The sequence below is a fragment of the Monodelphis domestica genome, chromosome 1, assembly GCF_027887165.1.
Source record: "Monodelphis domestica isolate mMonDom1 chromosome 1, mMonDom1.pri, whole genome shotgun sequence".
NCBI lineage: Eukaryota > Metazoa > Chordata > Mammalia > Didelphimorphia > Didelphidae > Monodelphis > Monodelphis domestica.
The window spans coordinates 759,715,663-759,733,636 of record NC_077227.1 but is presented as its reverse complement, the minus strand read 5'-3'; positions in this window follow the sequence as shown (position 1 = coordinate 759,733,636).

Below are 17,974 nucleotides of genomic sequence, written 5' to 3'. Positions count from 1 at the left end.
TTTGTCAGAGGTTTTTATGAAGATTTTTTCCCAATTTGTTGTTTTCCTTCTGATTTTAGTTACATTGGTTTTGTTTGTACAAAAGCCTTTTAATTTGATGTAGTCGAAATTATTTATTTTACATTTTGTGATTCTATGTCTTGCTTGGTTTTAAAGTCTTTCCCTTCCCAAAGGTCTGACATGTATACTATTCTGTGTTTACCCAATTTACTTATGGTTTCCTTCTTTATGTTTAAGTCATTCACCCATTTTGAATTTATCTTGGTGTAGGGTGTGAGGTGTTGATCCAAACCTAATCTCTCCCACACTGTCTTCCAATTTTCCCAGCAGTTCTTATCGAATAGTGGATTTTTGTCCCAAGACCTGGGATCTTTGGGTTTATCGTATACTATCTGGCTGAGGTCACTTGCCCCCAGTCTATTCCACTGATCCTCCTTTCTGTCTCTTAGCCAGTACCAAATTGTTTTGATGATTCTGTAGCTTCTTTAGAGCTGAGAATGGTTGTAAAACTGTCCCTGCCTATTGTCCAGAGAGAGAGGTATTGACTATAGGCAATGTCCAGGGCTTCAGGCTGGGATGGTTGCCAAGGTTACAGTGGTATCTGGGTGACTCCCATGAGTGCTTCTACCCTAGAAGCAATTAGGGAAGTGACAAGGTTACAAATGCAAGGTCCACATATCCCACAGGGGAGTAGCCAAAACTTAAACAGGGAGAGAAAGGCTGTATGCACAGGGTCTTTAGGGGCATGTCCTCAGTGAATACCTGGATCCTAGGTAGGTGGGGACATGCTTGGAGATCTGAAGAATGTCCAGCAACTGCTTCCCCCCATTGGAAGACAGGTCACAAGGGGGAGGGTCAGCCCTTAAGATAGAAGTGTAGAAACCAGGACTAGGACAAAAACTAGAACACCAGATAGAAACAGAGAAAATTAGTACAATAGTAATTGATATTACACATTTGCATTTGGGTATCTTAGCCAAGAGACTCCATCTTCAGAAATCATCTTCTGACAGGAATAGATAGATCCCTTTAGGAAATTGGATTCCTGAGGTGTTTACAGAGTTGGTATGTGAATGCAGGAAAAATGCCTTGAGCAGAACCTGAGTCTCTACATTGTCTTCATAGACCTGACAAAGGTGTTCAACATAGTGAACAGGGATGCATTGTGGGCGATCCTCAGCAAGCTCGGTTGCCCAGCAAAATTCATCAAACTGATCCAGCTCTTTCATGTCAACATGACAGGGGAAGTCCTATCTGGTAGAGAGACTTCTGATCACTTCAACATCTCCAGTGGCGTGAAACAAGGCTGTGTCCTCGCTCCGGTACTATTCAACCTATTTTGCACCCAAGTATTATGACATGCTGTGATGGATCTAGACCTGGGCGTCTACATCAAATATCGACTGGATGGCTCACTATTTGACCTTCGCCGCCTGACTGCAAAAACAAAGACAACAGAGAGACTCACCCTGGAAGCTCTCTTTGCAGATGACTGTGCTCTCATGGCCCACCAGGAAAATCATCTCCAAACCATTGTGGACAGGTTCTCCACCCCAACAAAACTGTTTGGCCTGACTATCAGCCTCAGCAAAACAGAGGTGCTGTTCCAACCTGCACCAGGGAGGCCAACGAACCAGCCGTGCATTACAATCAACGGCACGCAGCTTTCTAACATCAACACTTTCAAGTACCTGGGCAGCACCATCGCCAACGACGGGTCCCTAGACCATGAGATCAATGCCAGGATCCAAAAGGCCAGCCAGGCACTCGGGCAGCTGCGCTGCAAAGTCTTCCAACACAGAGGTGTAAGCACTGCGACGAAGCTCAAAGTGTACAACGCAGGGTCCTCAGCTCGCTCCTGTACGGTGTGAGACATGGACACTGTACCAGAAGCACATGAAACAGCTGGAGCAATTCCACCAACGCTCTCTCCGGTCAATCATGAGGATCCGATGGCAGGACCGAATCACCAACCAGGAAGTCCTCGACAGAGCCAACTCCACCAGCATTGAAGTCCTGGTCCTCCAAACCCAGCTACGATGGTATGGACACGTCCTCCGCATGGACCCACAGCGAGTACCAAGACAGGTATTCTATGGTGAACTGTCAGCTGGACTCAGGAAACAAGGCCGGCCAAAGAGAAGATTCAAGGATCAGCTAAAGTCCAACTTGAAGTGGGCTGGCATGACACCAAAGCAACTAGAACTCGCTGCCTCTGACAGAAGCAGCTGGAGAACCCACATTCACCATGCCGCCACCACCTTTGAAGATGAATGACGTCGACGTCTTGCCACTGCACGTGAACACCGACACCAGGCCACAACCGCACCTCCCGTAACAACTGGCGTCCCAGGCCCCGTGTGCCACAAAGTCTGCACCTCAGTCTTTGGACTTCAAAGCCACATGAGGGTACATCAATAGATGATAATGCACAAAGACAATCGTCATTCTCGGTCACCAAGAGACTACCACTATGTGATGTTTCTGTTAAAGTATATCCTTTTGCAAAGTACACATTAACTATAAACATCTATAAACACTTGAGTAACAATATTTTACAGATGAATTTCTTTACCCCAGATTCTGGGGGAAATTCAAGAAAGCTTTGAGCTATATATTCAAGCTCAAGGTCCAAACTTCAATTGTGGTAAATTAAGGCTACAAATACAAGCCATCTATTAATAAACTTCACCTCCTTCTCAAAGTATGTTCCCTAATGACTTAAGAGTTTTCAATTATTAACCTAATAGGTTGTTTGAGGAAATGGAAACTTTAATTTTACAATTTGCATTATGTGCTGATTATGGGAATTTGTCACCAAGGAAAAGGCTGACAGGGAAAATATTTCCTCATGTCCCAAAGGATACATAGTGAGGGCTTCACGTTCAGGCCAAAGCTATCACTGGCTCTGCCATCATTGTATCACTCAAGGATTCAAAGCCTAGATGGTCAGAAGAGATGAATTCCCAGGTGAGCCCAGAATATACCTCTGTAACCATCCCAGGACATTCTCTGTCCTTTGTGTACTTTGTCACCATTAGATCCCAGAAGCCTTCTTTTTCCTTAAAAGACAAGTCTCACTCATTTCAGCTGAGAGAAATTCTGCTTATCAGCAGTACAGAAACAAATTTCCATACCCGCAAACAAGTCTTTTATATCCCTACAAGGCTGACCACTCAGTTATTCTTATGTATTTTGGAAATAATTTACATGTCACACTTTAGTCACAAAACCCAAAATAAAGAACATGAGTGCTGAATTGAGTAGCTCCATAGTAATAAAAATCAGAGCTGTATCATCTCTTGGACCTAGGCCATCTGAAAGACTAAGACAAGGCCATACAAGAATCACTTCAGGGTAACTGTCCAGATAAATTAAAGAATCATTATGTGATTTTCCAGCAACACATACACTAATTCTAGAAATTATCCCTAGGTTAGGGATCCAGTTATAAGAGTAGAACATCTAGTTATTCTCTTTCACCTCCCTATGTGTCTCCTCTCTCTCTCTCTCTCTCTTTCTCTCTCTCTCTCCCTCTCTCTCTCTCTCTCTCTCTCTCTCTCTCTCTCTCTCTCTCTCTCTCTCTCTCTCTCTCTCTCTCTCTCTCTCTCTCTCTCTCTCTCTCTCTTAAAAAGCAGAGCAGAACTTCCATTCTTTCTTCACAAATCTGTATACTCAAGCTTTATGGACTTTAGATCAAAGTCCCTTTCTTCTGAATTCAAATCCAACATACCTTTACCTTTCCCAAACATTCCATTGGTATCACTTCGATTGCTAATCTGTAACCCAAAATAATTCTGGTTTAAAGGATTACATCATTGAACCACTGCATCTTTAGCATAGTGCTCATCAATTATAAATTTCAGTTCATAGTACAAATTGGTAAACTGAGGTAACCACTGAGTATTGAACAAAATATATGGTACAGTCAGGTTTACAATGAGCTTTTGTTTACATCCAAACAGTACTTAAAACACATGTTTTAGCAGCAACTCACATAACAATCATAAAATTCTCAGTAAGCATTTTTCACATAGATGCCATTTTTAATGTCCTACCCACTCCTTGGCTACTATTTGTAACATATATCTTTCTACAGATCAAAATGTAATCAAAATATCAACCAACATATTCTCAAAATTCATGTGAGGTAACTTATAAATTACATATCACTCAACTCATTTTATCATTCTGGACATGGAATGTTTTCATTAAGATTCCACAGCTTCAAAGAAACTTCTTGGTAAAACAGGGCTGGCAATGTTTGCTTGCTTGAGCATGTTAAAACATCTGAAATATACAATTAACATATACTCATCTTTAAGTTCTATCACACAGTGGTTGTCAACTCTTTGAGGTCCCTAATTCAGTCCCTAAGTATCAGTGTGGAACAATTATAAACACTTCTTTCTCCTTCCTGTGTGCAAGGAAGGGGTTAATATCTTGTCAGCAATTTATTCCAAGGCTGCTTGACTTGATTTAGGTTTTACTACTTAACAACCTTGTCCCACCCTTCTTTAACAAGTGAGTTTACTACAATTTAAAATTTTGAATGCATCAAATCCTTCATAATAATTTACTCTCAGTGGATTTTAGTTTGAACTCCACAACTTCCAAATAACTTTAAGCCCTTTAGCCATCTTTCAGTGTGTAACCAAACTGAAGTTCAAAGCATTTACCTGTACTCCTCTCAAACTTCTGTCTAAAGTAGAATATAACCTCCAGTTTAGTTTTCTTTTAGCTCAAAACATTGCTACATACCTGATTAAATTCCATCAACATTATTCCAATTTATGATTTGTTGTATCTATTTCACACTAGAATTAATAGTATCAATTTGTATCTCCATCCATTACTCTTATTTCTTCTGGCTTCTCCTCTTTACCATTATTGTAAGTAGAGGAAAGGTACTGTACAGAATTGTATTTAATCCTCATGACAAGCCCTTCTTGATTTCAGGGTTGGTCAAATTTGTCTTGTTAAAGACATACAGTTTGCATATCATATACCTTTAACCTATTTAGGTGGAAAACTTAATTCTCTTCATAGTACAAATGCACACATATTTTGTATTCACTCATCATTACTTTCCAGCAATTTGTATCTGAATACATGTTCATCTCTACATCACAAATTCCTTCCTATACATTGTGCACATTTTAAAAAACCAATTCATATAACCTTAGTCAAAGACAATACCATTTAGAAATTCCCTCTTTTGCAAAATACCAGATTCTTAGTACTTGTATTATTCAACCACATGCACAGATTAACCACTTTTAAAACCTCTTGTGTGTCATATGATTTCTTGTTGCTAGTTCTGATAATACATACATTAAAGGGAAAATCCCAAGTTTAAATTCTAGAATAAGTTCTTCTCAACAACATTAAAACTTTTTCTGGATGACTTTTACATCTATAAAGTAGCCAGTGCAATATCTGTCCTTATAGAATAAAACATCCCCTGTATGTGTTGGGCTGGCTATCAATCGCATTTAGACAATTCTCAAATTCACTGAAACCATTATGCATTGCATGATCTAACAAAACAAATTTCTAACCATGAGTTTTGTTGTGCTTAATAAAATCTGGCTAACATTTCACATTTAACTGACAAACAGTTACCACAATACATGAAATTACATTTGTACCATATCAAAATCATTAGCAATCCTCCCAAGTTGCATGCATCAACCCTTATAATTAATCTTAAGCGAAAAGTGCCTCTAACTGTGGAGTAAAAATCTCCCCTTTTCTGCTCTGAATTTTTCTCTTTTTCTCTCCTTTGGGGGACCATCATTGAATAAATATTCGCGTTTGTCCTCTGCTGAGGATTTTTGATTGTGGGAAGTTCAATATTGCAACTCCCCCATTTTTCTTTTTGTGAGTGTCCACTTTAAGAATACATAGAGGTGAGACTGTGACAAAGACAATGATAAACAGAAATATCCCCAAAGTAGGGATGTCTCACCAGTTGTCTTTCTGTTCAGAATCAACCTTCTTCCTCCCTGTGGCAGAGGAGGAAGGCAGATCTGATCAATGAACTGATAGCTTCCTGGTTTCCCTTTTTTTAAAAATCATCTCTGCCTGGATTTCTTGGCGGGCCCTTGCCTTAAAATCCAAGAAAAGAGTAGAGTTTGGAGAACTGGGAGCCTAGTGGGGGGAGGGATAAAACTAAAAGGTAAGGAGCTTCTGTCCATATTATGACCTCTTTCATGCTAAATATGTCCAATTGACACCTGGTGTTAGAATTTAGGGTATCAAAAAACCAATTTCCTCATTTTTTTCCTTGATGTTTCTCAGCTATGCAACATGAGAGAAAGCAAATAAACAAACAAAAACACCCAATTGAATTTTTGCTCATGCTGCTTAGATTTGATCTCTTCCCAACAGGAGAGGCCTGCGAGGATGTTTCTCCCTTTGTCTTAAGTGGGTTGGCTAGTCCCAATCTGTCTCGGACCTCAGGATTGGTAGCCACTCCACACCTGAGGCTTCCCAGACTGAAAAGGGAGAAGTCCAGCACAGTCACTACCCAAGTAGAGGATGGTATTACAATTTTAGGGTTCCATGGATGGGCCATGCCTCTTGCTTATTGAAGGTGTAACATTGTCAGTCAACATTAAAAGAAATTACGTTTTTTTTCAAGTTATTTAGAGCCAATTTTCCCCAATTATAAATGTCACTGGAAGAAAATGGCCAATGAGATTGTGGGCCCTCACCTTGAAGACAGAGAAATGGGTAGTCATAAGGGAGAGAGTATTGGACCTCTGGGGTGGACTTTCCCTGTCTCATAATATCCTATAGAATGAAAGGAGTTAGTAGGCTGTACACAAAGATGGTGAACACGAAAGCAGACAGGGCAATACGTGATGGACTGGACAACCAAGACAGACACAGTAAATATGAACGTTGGATTAGATGTCTTTCACCACTCACCCCAAGGGGCTAGGGGTGAGTAGTCCCAAAAACAGAGTGGTGTGGCCACACCCCTTTCCTCCAGTGCATCCACTGGGTTTCCTACTTCCAACCAGGGGACCTCTAACCACCCCAAATGAAGTCAACTAAAATCAACTGGCCAGAATACCCTGCTTAAGGGAGTTGAGTCCAACAGGTCCTTCCCACGGCTCATCCAAGGGAGAGGGAGTTGGGGATCCTTAGGTGAAGGTAGCCAAGAGCAGTGTCACTTTGTCCACATGCTTCCCAAGATTTCTGACCTATCCCCTTGAGGGAAATAGGAACTGCGTATTTTCCTGGTCCACACTCAGAAATAGGTGGGCAACAGTCCTCCTGAATGAGTTCGACTTGGCAATAGGCCATCCCGAACAACCCCCAGGTCAGTGACCAGTGGTCAGCCACTTAGCCATATGTTGATGACTCAGGAGACCTTACCCCCTCACTCTCACACAACATTCTCCACACATTCATTCAACACCTCCAGAGGCTACTCACCATACCCTACCGTGCTTCAATGAGATGTGACGTGTTCCAGATCCCATTGTCTCGAGTTGCCCCAGTGACAGGGGTCCCCTCCCTCTGTTAGCCATACTCCATTTCTTTCATGGGATCCCGGAATGCGCCCCTATATGAAGTACCCAGTTATCAATCCCAAGGATGAAACGAGACCAACAATGTAACACACAGGAAGGAGTTTATTAAACAAACTGCAGTTTGGGCTCAGCACTCTAAAAATGGCTGACCCTGATTCTGGGGCTTGCAGGCTTTTTATACACTTTTGTGGTAGAGGGAGTGCAGAGGAATTCCTGGGGTGGGGGAGTGAACAGGAATGGCCCTGGTGCTGAGGTGTTATCAGTTCCATCCAGTTATCACCCCACACAAGTTAAATAATATCAAGACCAACAAAGAAACCGAATGTCAGATGAACAAAGAAGTCACCAAGCAGGAAAGTTAAATAATTAGTTTTTTGTTTATTAAATACAGTTATATATTACAATTATACATTTTTGTTATTTAAACTATAAATATTGCAAAATTATGTGGTTTTTTTCCCCAAAATAGCACACCAGTCGAGTTATGCTTGGTTTTTTGGTGAATTTTGACACACCACTCTCAAAAGGTTGCCCATCACTAACCTAAGCTGTGTAGAGTTAAATAATATTTTTACCCAGATATATATTTTATAAAGTTTATTGGAAGGGTAGACAAACATTCCTAAGTAACCTGACTGCGTGGTGCTTAGCCTGCTAGTCTTTTCCTCATTCCTTCCCCCCTCTCCTGCCTGCTCTGCATCCTGACTTCTTTCTTCCTTCCCTTCTGGCTTCTCCCCCGATTCTCTCCCAAACCTTAACTTTTATGGATGTACAGAATGTACACCGACACAACCCCTGGCGCAATTCTGCAATGTCAGGAATGTTTGATAGACAGGTAAAAATACTCAGGAGGGGGAAGGAATAAACTTCCTTGAAACAATTTCCCCTGTGATCCTTTGGGAGACCTGTCTCCCCAATAGATCGTTTAAATATAACTATCTTATAACTCTAAATACCTTCTAGCTAAAAGTACATACAATATTGCATTTTTTTTCCAAGAGGGAGTTACAATAGTTAGAGATGGGAATAAAATACAAAAATTGATTGGTAGACACATTGAAAAATATGCAAACTAGGGGGCAGTCCTTGTTGGCATAAGAATTTACATTCAGAATAAGTATGTTCAATCCTTTCAATTCAGTTCATTATATACCAAAGTTCATTCTGGATCTTTTGATGCCATGTGTATCTTCTTTAGGCATCTTTACAGCACCTTCTCCAAAAGGTTCCTCTTTCTTGATTTTGGGGTGTTGGCAAGTTTCTTTTCCTGAAATTTCTCCAAAAAATTTTAAACCTTGAATTTTAGGATAATTATACAATCCCCCCCCCCAGGAGAGTGTTGATCAACACCAGAATCATGTCTGGATATATGACTAAGTTATGAGGTATATGAAATAATATTAAAAAGAAAAACAAAACAAAAACAAACCACCCCAAAATAAAAGAGTAAAAAATGAAATTATTATTAATAATAACAGAAATGATAAAAAGCAAAATAAAAATCTTACATGTATAAAATTCTGGGTAAAAAATCATAAACTTGTAGCAGGTTCTTGAATCACAGGCAAGGCTCCATTAAAGTGACTTATGTCTCACAAGCAAGTCCTATAGGACAATAGTAGTAATACAGCACTTTACCCATTTGCAGACAGGACTACAGAAAATTGCCAAATTATAAGAGAGGAGGGACTAGGTTTCAGCAGCAAATGAGAAAAATCATTCCCTGGTCTGATTGTACCTTCACTGTCAGAGATAGAGGAAGTGAGGATGATAGCCAAACTGAGGTACTTGAGTCAAAGTATGGTTCAAGGGAGTCCTGCATCTTAACATATGTCAAGCACCACAACCTTGATTTGAACACTAAGTTCAAGTCCTTTTGTATTGGCATAGAAGTTCAACAATTTTCCCTGGATTGGAATTGGTCCTTTTTGACCTTGTGCTACTTGGTACTGTATATTGGATCTTTTGTTCCCTTTTCCTGGAATCAGACATAATAATTAAACAAAGTCCCATAACATTTATCGATAAATGGCAGGTTTCTATAGTCAAAAGCCTTTTGGGTATGCATATCACTAGGCCTAATAGATACTGTAAACTTTATCCTTCAAGTAAAAAAAAATCATTAATACTGATTTCATGTACTTCAAATATCACCAAGGTCAGGAAAAAAGAAAGAAGAAAAAAATCAAATATCCTATTACAAATATAAAGAGAAAAAAAAAAGTTAAATCATAATTTCACAGTTCAAATTCCATGTGACAATGTGTTAGCCAAGCAGAGGCATAACACAAAAGGTGCTCACTCAGAAATGAAATGTATATCACTGTTAACTTGGCCAGGATCCACAGTGTGAGTGTACATAATTTTTCACTAGGTAGAAACCTTTTAACAACAGTAGTACAACAACTAATACAGATTCTAAAAAGTACCAAAATCTCCAAAATTATAAGAGCCCATTAATGACAATAGCAAACAAACCCACTATCATTAGGATTCACATGACTTGCTGTGTGACAACCAAAAAAAACCTTTGAAATCATAAATATTTGTCACAAGTTCTACAGATTTAGTCAATCTTTCAACTTTGGCAAAGATATTTTTAACAAAGTCTATTATTACCATCATTCCAAAATTTGGTAGGAGAGAAACACAGGGAAAAAACCCCTCTGTACAGTTGATGAAGAATCACAAATATGAGAAATCCATTTTGAAGCTATGAGGCTTCAGAGGAAAAATCATTCCCATCTCCCAGATGATATTATAACACATAACTAAGCCATTTGGGTACCTCCCTCCCTCTTGGTATGAGACTGTAACAGTGTAACAGAACTGTCTCCAATATGTCCCAACCGTTTTCACATGGAGCTGAGGGCTAAAAAGTGAAAATCACTGCAGATATGTCATCTATTACGTTTACAATAAATGCAGAGATAAGAAAATGCAACAATACCATTGCACTTTACTCCAGCTACAAATATACCCTTACTTCTTGTTACAAACAACTTAAGAGGCAGGAAACTAAATGATCAGTCAGAGGTAGGGATGTTCCCAGATATCTAAAAATCACTTCTGAATACCCATTAAAATCAATTTAAATTATTAGACAATTAAATTCTCCAAAGCTTGTATACAGATTGAAACCAATGTGATGGAGCACATCCATCATCATGTATATGACAATTAATAAAGGCAAAAAACGAACAAAATGCTGTTTATGGGCTTTTATAAGGATATTCTTCTACAGTACAATCAGAGTCATAGGGGAGGCACAAATAAAGACAATGGAACCGAATATTTTAATTCTGATGACTTATGATATAGTTAACATTAAATTATACACATCTTGTACTTAGAATTGAATTACAGAGACTTCTTCAGTCTGGGAGGGGAACAAACTTAAACGGTTAACATCAATAAGACAATGAGGTCTGAGAAGGCTTAAAAATTCATCTCCAGACTCTTTGAGGTTCCTTCCCCTCCCAAGTACCATCATTCATCACACTTTCTTTGTCCACACCTCTGGGGTTCCCCATACTGAGGGGAGTTCCCACACTGAGTATAGGTGTTTGGGTGTGAGTTTTTATTTTCCTCATTGGAATAACTATTTCTCCTATTAATATTACTATTCCTGAAACTTCTATTCCTATTTTCCTGATTTCTCTTCTTGCAATTCATAAATACATGACCAACTTTTCCACAAAAATAACATGTTAGTGGTTGTTTTGTAGATTCTTGTAAGGGAGATATGATTTCTCATTTCTTTACCTTTCCAACTGTTTCAGTTAAATCTTTTATTTCCTTCCTTGATGTCTCTACTAAAGTAGCATTTTTCTTATCCTTATGTTTAGCAGTCAATTCTTTTATTTCCTTCCTTAATGCTTCAACTAAATCAGTGTTCTCCTTCTACTTTTCCTTATGTCCCTCAAAAGTATAAACTGCCACTCTTTTCAATTCTTCAAGGTCTATTGTGGGCCAATTCAGACAGCTAGTATCATCTGTGGTAACTGCTGCTTGATTTGTGTTCTGGAATTCAATGGAGTGGGTTGCAGTGAGACTGGTAGGGGAAGGGGTGGGGTGGTATAATGGAGCTTGTCAGCAAGTGGAGAGGCAGAACAAAAATATCATGGGCAGGGGGAGGATTGAGGACAGGGTGGAGAGGAGTAGGATGGGTGAGGTCTAGAGGAGTCATAGGAAAGGCACAGAAAAGGATTGAAGTAGGGATGGTACAGGTGGGAATTGGGGGATGGGTGGGTAAAGGAGGGTAGAGAGGTAGAATGGGGAAAAGGGGATTGGAGGAATAGGGGATAAGTGAGGTCTGACAAGGAGAGGAGCTGGGGGGTTCAAGTCCTGGTTTGGGTCAGTATGAGACCAGGTGGGATGATAGAGCATGTTTCTTGCTAGATTTCACTGAAGGAGTTGAGCTAGAATGGTTTGGTTCCAAAGAAAGAAAGGTTTCCTCACTGGAGGGGATGGTAGATTTATCAACATGGTATGCTCACAAGTACCAGTATTTATAATCTTTGGAATCTTTGTTTTTAATGGCTAACTTCAAACTTTTAAGATCTTGAAGTCAAAAAAGCCATATTTTGTCCAGGTAAAAGATATGTTCATCCATTCCTTACAAAGCTTTCTAGCTTCTTTCTTTGTCATCCAATTCTCGTTAAGCAAATTTGGATCATTCCAGCAATTTAGAAATTTATGCAGGGGTGAATCAGAAGGAATAGTTCCTGATTTCCTGTGATGTGTTGCAATATTTCTCATATTGTCTAGTCTGTATGTCCTATTTAAGCTAGTTTGGGTATTGCTAAATGGTCAGCTTAGACAAAGAAAAGTTCCTAAAACATTAAAAAATGGAGACACAAAATTCTTCAATGTTACTGTGGAAGGCAATAAGAGGAGGTTTAAAACAAAAAGCAAATGTAAGCAAACTAATTGTTGCACAGCAATAGTATCAATAATGAATGTGTATTTAGTGTAATAATTGTTATTGTCAAAATTAATAACAGTATGTCTTTATTATAATTATTAATGATGCTATTAATAATATGCATTTGTTCTAATTATTGATAATGCTATCAATAATTAATAACATGTATTTGTTATAATTGTTGTTATTAATAATTAACAACCATAAATAACAGGTATCAATCATCAATAATAGCCATTAGTAATTAATAATAGGAAGTAGTGACTAATAACAGTCATTGAAAATTAATAATTATTGTTGTTGATAGTATTATTAATACTATTGTGTTTCAAAATTATTCCTTAATTTTGCATGTAATTAATTTGATTTAATGTGGGCTTTGTTCAATTTTAGAAATTTGGTTTTAATTTAAATTCAATATTATTAATATTTCCTATTAACAATCCTTTTATTTAAATGTATTCAATTTAATAGCATTATTTTAGATCACTAGTAGCAGTAGCAAAGGAATTTTTTTATTTTCCTGCAGTTTTAATTCTTGACAGTAGGTGGTGCATGTAAATAAATAAATGCATGTAGAGTGGAAGACACTTGTGGATAGAGCTATCTAAGCAAGCAGTCAGATAAAGGAAAGGGGAAAATTACTTTTAATATGCTAAAGAATGCAGGCACTCTTCCAATAAAGCTCTCAGTGGCTTTTGATATGCTAAAGGAGGCAGGCACTCTGCAAGGGAAGTTTGAGGGTGGGGGAGGGAGAGAGAAAAATGCAGTCAGAAGAAACAAATTCCAAAAGAAAACTTCCTCTTAGCCCAGTTCTGCTGGGAGCCATCAGACCACAACGCCTTGACAGAGTCACGCGTGGTAGCTGGGGAGACCACAGAGTGGTTCTTGGAGAAATGTGATTGCCCACCCAACCCCCTTTTACATGACTTCCTTCATCTATGCCCCTTACTTATGAATTTGCATGATTATTATTCCATCTAGTCTCAAAAGAAATAATGCAAGAGCAAAACACATATACCCTAATTCTCCAAAACGTCATCAAAAGATCAGACCCTTAAACCCAATCCCAAAAAGACTATCATGGGTTAACTTTTACTTAGGTACATAATTCCCAGCAAAACGGCAGCTACAGGCAAGCCAAAAACTTTCCCACATACAGAAGCCTATTCTCATGAAGTAAGCACACAAATCAATCATAGAGGCCCAAACGATAAGTACAAGTACATCAAGCTTCAGTATGCTTCCGTGACTTGATCACACAAATCAGTAACTCCCTAGAAGCCGCCAGTCTAAATCTGAATTGTGTTCCCAGACCCCTCAGCCTCCATGATATGATTGTTGAATTGTCTTCTAAGAACTGATGATTAATTATTCCATTTTGTTAAAAGCAATACATAATTTTCCTTGATTGTTTGTAAGCTCAAAACTTCTCACAGGGTAATGAAAAAATTAAGCCACCTGTGACAAAATCATTTATCTTGTGTGCAACCTTATCCTGTCTGTAATCACAATACAAGAATATAGAATGTTAATTGTAGCAGACCAGGCATGTTAGCATCTGAGAAGAATGGTTGATGTATTGATATTGTATCATATATATTCATTTACCAGATACATGGTCAGATCAGTTAATGATCATTGTATAGAAGTTATAGTCCAAAGGGCAAGAGAATTCCTGAGTGGCCTCAGGAGCCTAGCTCACACCTTATCAAGCCACATTCCTTTGCACGGCGCATGTCAGGTTAATCTCCACCTCTTTGATCTTGTCATTGTCAATTCAACCAATGTTAAGACCTATGCCATATTATGTGTTCATTGATCACCTCCCAATCCACATTCCTAAAACCTCCAATAAATACTGGGGAAGAAGCGCGGCTCTCTCTCTTACTTTCCTGGATCTTCTTACTTCTCTGTCCTATATTTTCCTACTGATCTCTCTTTCCTCGCAACGCTGTCTCCCCCATGCTTCCTATTAATGCTCGGACTTTCTTGTCCATAGGAGGCATTAAGGAGTTGTATTCCCCATGTGCTTTCTTATTCCTCATGTTTCCCTTTAATTAATTATCCAAGGGAAACATTAAGGAGTTCGCTCCACTCCCCATGTGTTTTAACTTGTTGTTTCTGAGTCTTTATTATTCACCTATTTCCTTAGTCTCCCTTCTCCTTCTTAGGTTATTACCCACAGGTAAAAATATATAAGGATTTCAGGTCAGTCCTTATATTAATCAAGTGATTTGTTAAAAGTTGATGTATCACTTTTCCAATTCTCTCTCTTTGATTTTGTGTATCTGCATGCCAAGAGAATGGGTATAAAAATAAAGATCAGACATCGGGAAAGTGGAGCAGCTGTCAGATGCAAAGCAATCCCATGGCTGTTATGATTAAGCTGTCTTCCATTTGTTATTTTTGTTGACTGATCATTCGCCACTAGTTAGGATACCCTGGAGTCTCAGGCAAGGGTGGACTTTTTCCGTGGCACAGTTCTAAGGTTTACTTTGGGGGGGAAGGGAGAAAGGAAAGAAAAATGGAGTTAAATCCCTTCCCTTCCCCTCAGAGCAATCACTCATGGTTTTTCAAAGTTGGGGTGGGGGGCAGGGAGTGCCTAATGGGTGTCTCTGAGCAGGTCCCTGCTGCAGCAGGCCAGTGGGTGTGGCACATGGGGAAAGTCTGGCAGACACTGGTCTGGGAAAGACCTGTTGGGTCCTAGTGTCCCTTGGCTAAAAAAAAACTCAGTCCCATTTGGAATGGGAGGAGGGTGCTTCCATGTGCAGGTCTGTGCTGATTGCATGCCTGGGGAGAGTGCAGAGGCTGGGAAGAAACAGCAGTCTATGTTTTTTGCACCCAGGAAAGTCAAACTGTCGGGGGGCACACAGGATCCTGCCCTGTCCTCTGCTGCCCCATTCTTGTCCAAAACAGGTCAGGTCGGGTTGGGTCAGGTGGGGTGACTCCCCTTGGGGAGTCCTTTTCCCTTTTCTAGCTCTTCTCTAATATATGGCCTAGAATGACCCCCAAGATCCATTCAAGGCACTTCCCCCTGCCCTGCACTGCACTAGGCTGAAAGAAGGAACAGTAGGACCTTGTGTACTATGGAAAATAAAAGAGCAGGAGTTCCTGTTGGGTATTAAAACCCACCTGATTCTGTATAGGCAAAAGGGCCCCTTCACCCCTATTCAAGCTGAAAGAAAAAAATGGGGTGAAGAGTGGGGGGGGGGATGCCATGAGGGAAGGAGCTTTTCTCACCAATCCAATGTGATCCAATCTGGGAAAAATAGCAGCCTATTCCCTCTCTCCACCAAGGCTCCTTTTGCATATGAAGGCAGGCCAGCAAACTGAAGCTGCTTCTATCTTACCTAAGCTATACCTACTCAAAACTTCTCTCAGAAGAAAATTAAAGTCCTAAAAAAAAGTCCCTTTGTGGTCGCCATACTGTAAAAGTTAAATAATATTTCTACCCAACTAATATATTTTATAAAGTTTATTGGAAGGGTAGACAAACATTCCTAAGTAACCTGACTGTGTAGTGCCTAGCCTTCCAATCTCTTCCTCATTCCTTCCCCCTTCTCCTGCCTGCTCTGCATCCTGACTTCTTTCTTCCTTCTCTTCTGGCTTCTTCCCCGATTCTCTCCCAAACCTTAACTTTTGTTGATGTACAGAACACACATTGACACAACCCCTGGTGCAACTCTGCTATGTCAGGAATGTTTGATAGACAGGCAAAGCTCCTCAGGAGGGGAAGGGGATAAACTTCCTTGACACAGTCCTTAATTAAGGGTCTCTAAGTGGAGGTGGTCTAGTTTTGTGCAACTCTGCCTCACTTAAATCCAATTTATGTGGAAGTCAAAAGACATCACCCAGTGATGTCATTTTGGTCCTCCTTAGTACAAAGGATAACAACCAACTGAGAAGTGTTCAAGCTTCCCAGCCATGAAGGGCTACATTCAAACAATGCCACAAAGTTCTGAGTGTTAGAATGAAATGAATAACTGCAGTTTCTTATTTTCCATAAAGTTTATTAATAATCAGTTGAAATAGAGAAAGCAGATAGGCATAGATTTAAAGTCTCTTTTCTAATCTAAGTGTAAATCATCCTGCATGATTCTAGGTCCCTCTCCCCAGCCACATTCAGGGAAGTAGAAATCAGTTGGGTCACACCCATACCTTTTAATTCACATTCATAGACACAGCACTGGCACACAAAATGGGATGAACTGGGTCAGCAATCCAGGAGGGGGAGGGGAAGAAAGTCCCTCTACACATGAGGCAAGTTTTACCACAAGACAGAAATTGGACTAGACTCATAACTGAATAAAAAGGGAACTGAGTTAGCTCCAGAATTGAGTCATAAGATGGAGTCAGTGTGGTTCTCTTAATTCCCATAATTCTCTCATATTCTTCCCCCACCTTGGACTGCCTCAGTCTCAGGGAAAGATAGATTCACAGCTTAGATTGGTTCTTATACAGAACAGTCCTGGTTCCAAACCTAAAACCCACCTTTGGTGTCCTGGCTCCAACCCTAACCATTTCACCTGTAGCCTTGGCTCTGAGGACCCCATGACTCAACCCCTCACTCTGGCCAGTGGAGATACCACCAGCACCTGAAACTGAGAAAGACAAAGGAATCAAGACAGAAATTACATCCCCATCCCCCAGGCCCATTTCATAGAGACAAAGTAGACAGAGTAGATGGTATTGCCTGTTCCTGTTCAGTTCTGGGGGCCACGCTGTGGGCCAACTGCACATGGCTTTTGAAGATTACATGGGAAAGATAGGAGATACTATTTCCCATGAGACACAGTCCCAGCCTGGTCATTTAAATTTTATTTTTTTTAATAATTTGGAAATTTTTATTTAATTAATTAATTTAGAATATTTTTCCATGGTTACAAGATTTATGTTCTTTCTCTCCCCTCCCCCACACCTTCCCGTAGCCGAGGAACAATTCCACTGGGTTTTACATGTGTCATTGATCAAGACCTTATTAATATTTGCACTAGGATGATCATTTAGAGTCTACATCCCCAATCATATCCCATCAACCCATGTAATCAAGCAGTTGTTTTCCTTCTGGGTTTCTGCTCCCACAGTTCTTTCTCTGAATGTGGAGAGTTTCTTTCTCATGAGTTCCTCAGGATTGTCCTGGGTCATTGCATTGCTTCTAGTAGCTAAGTCATGTCAACATGGAATTTAGGAATCCCAAACTTGTTACCTAGTGAGATCTGATGAACCCCAATTTTCAGGACTAGTTTATAGATTTGAGACCCCAAAATTTGTACTTGTTCCCTGTTCCCATGGGAATCTACCCTGAAGGGAATCCCAAGTTAGAAGTTTCAGACTGAGTGGGGCACCCTCAGGGAAATGACAATCCTGGTTGGGTGAGATAAGCATATGCTAAGGACCCTCTTTGTTTTAGGTAGTCTCCCCTATTGTAGTAGAACCTTTCCCAGGAAGATCCACACCTGAGCAGGAACCATCCTTCAGTATCTATAGTAAGCAGCCC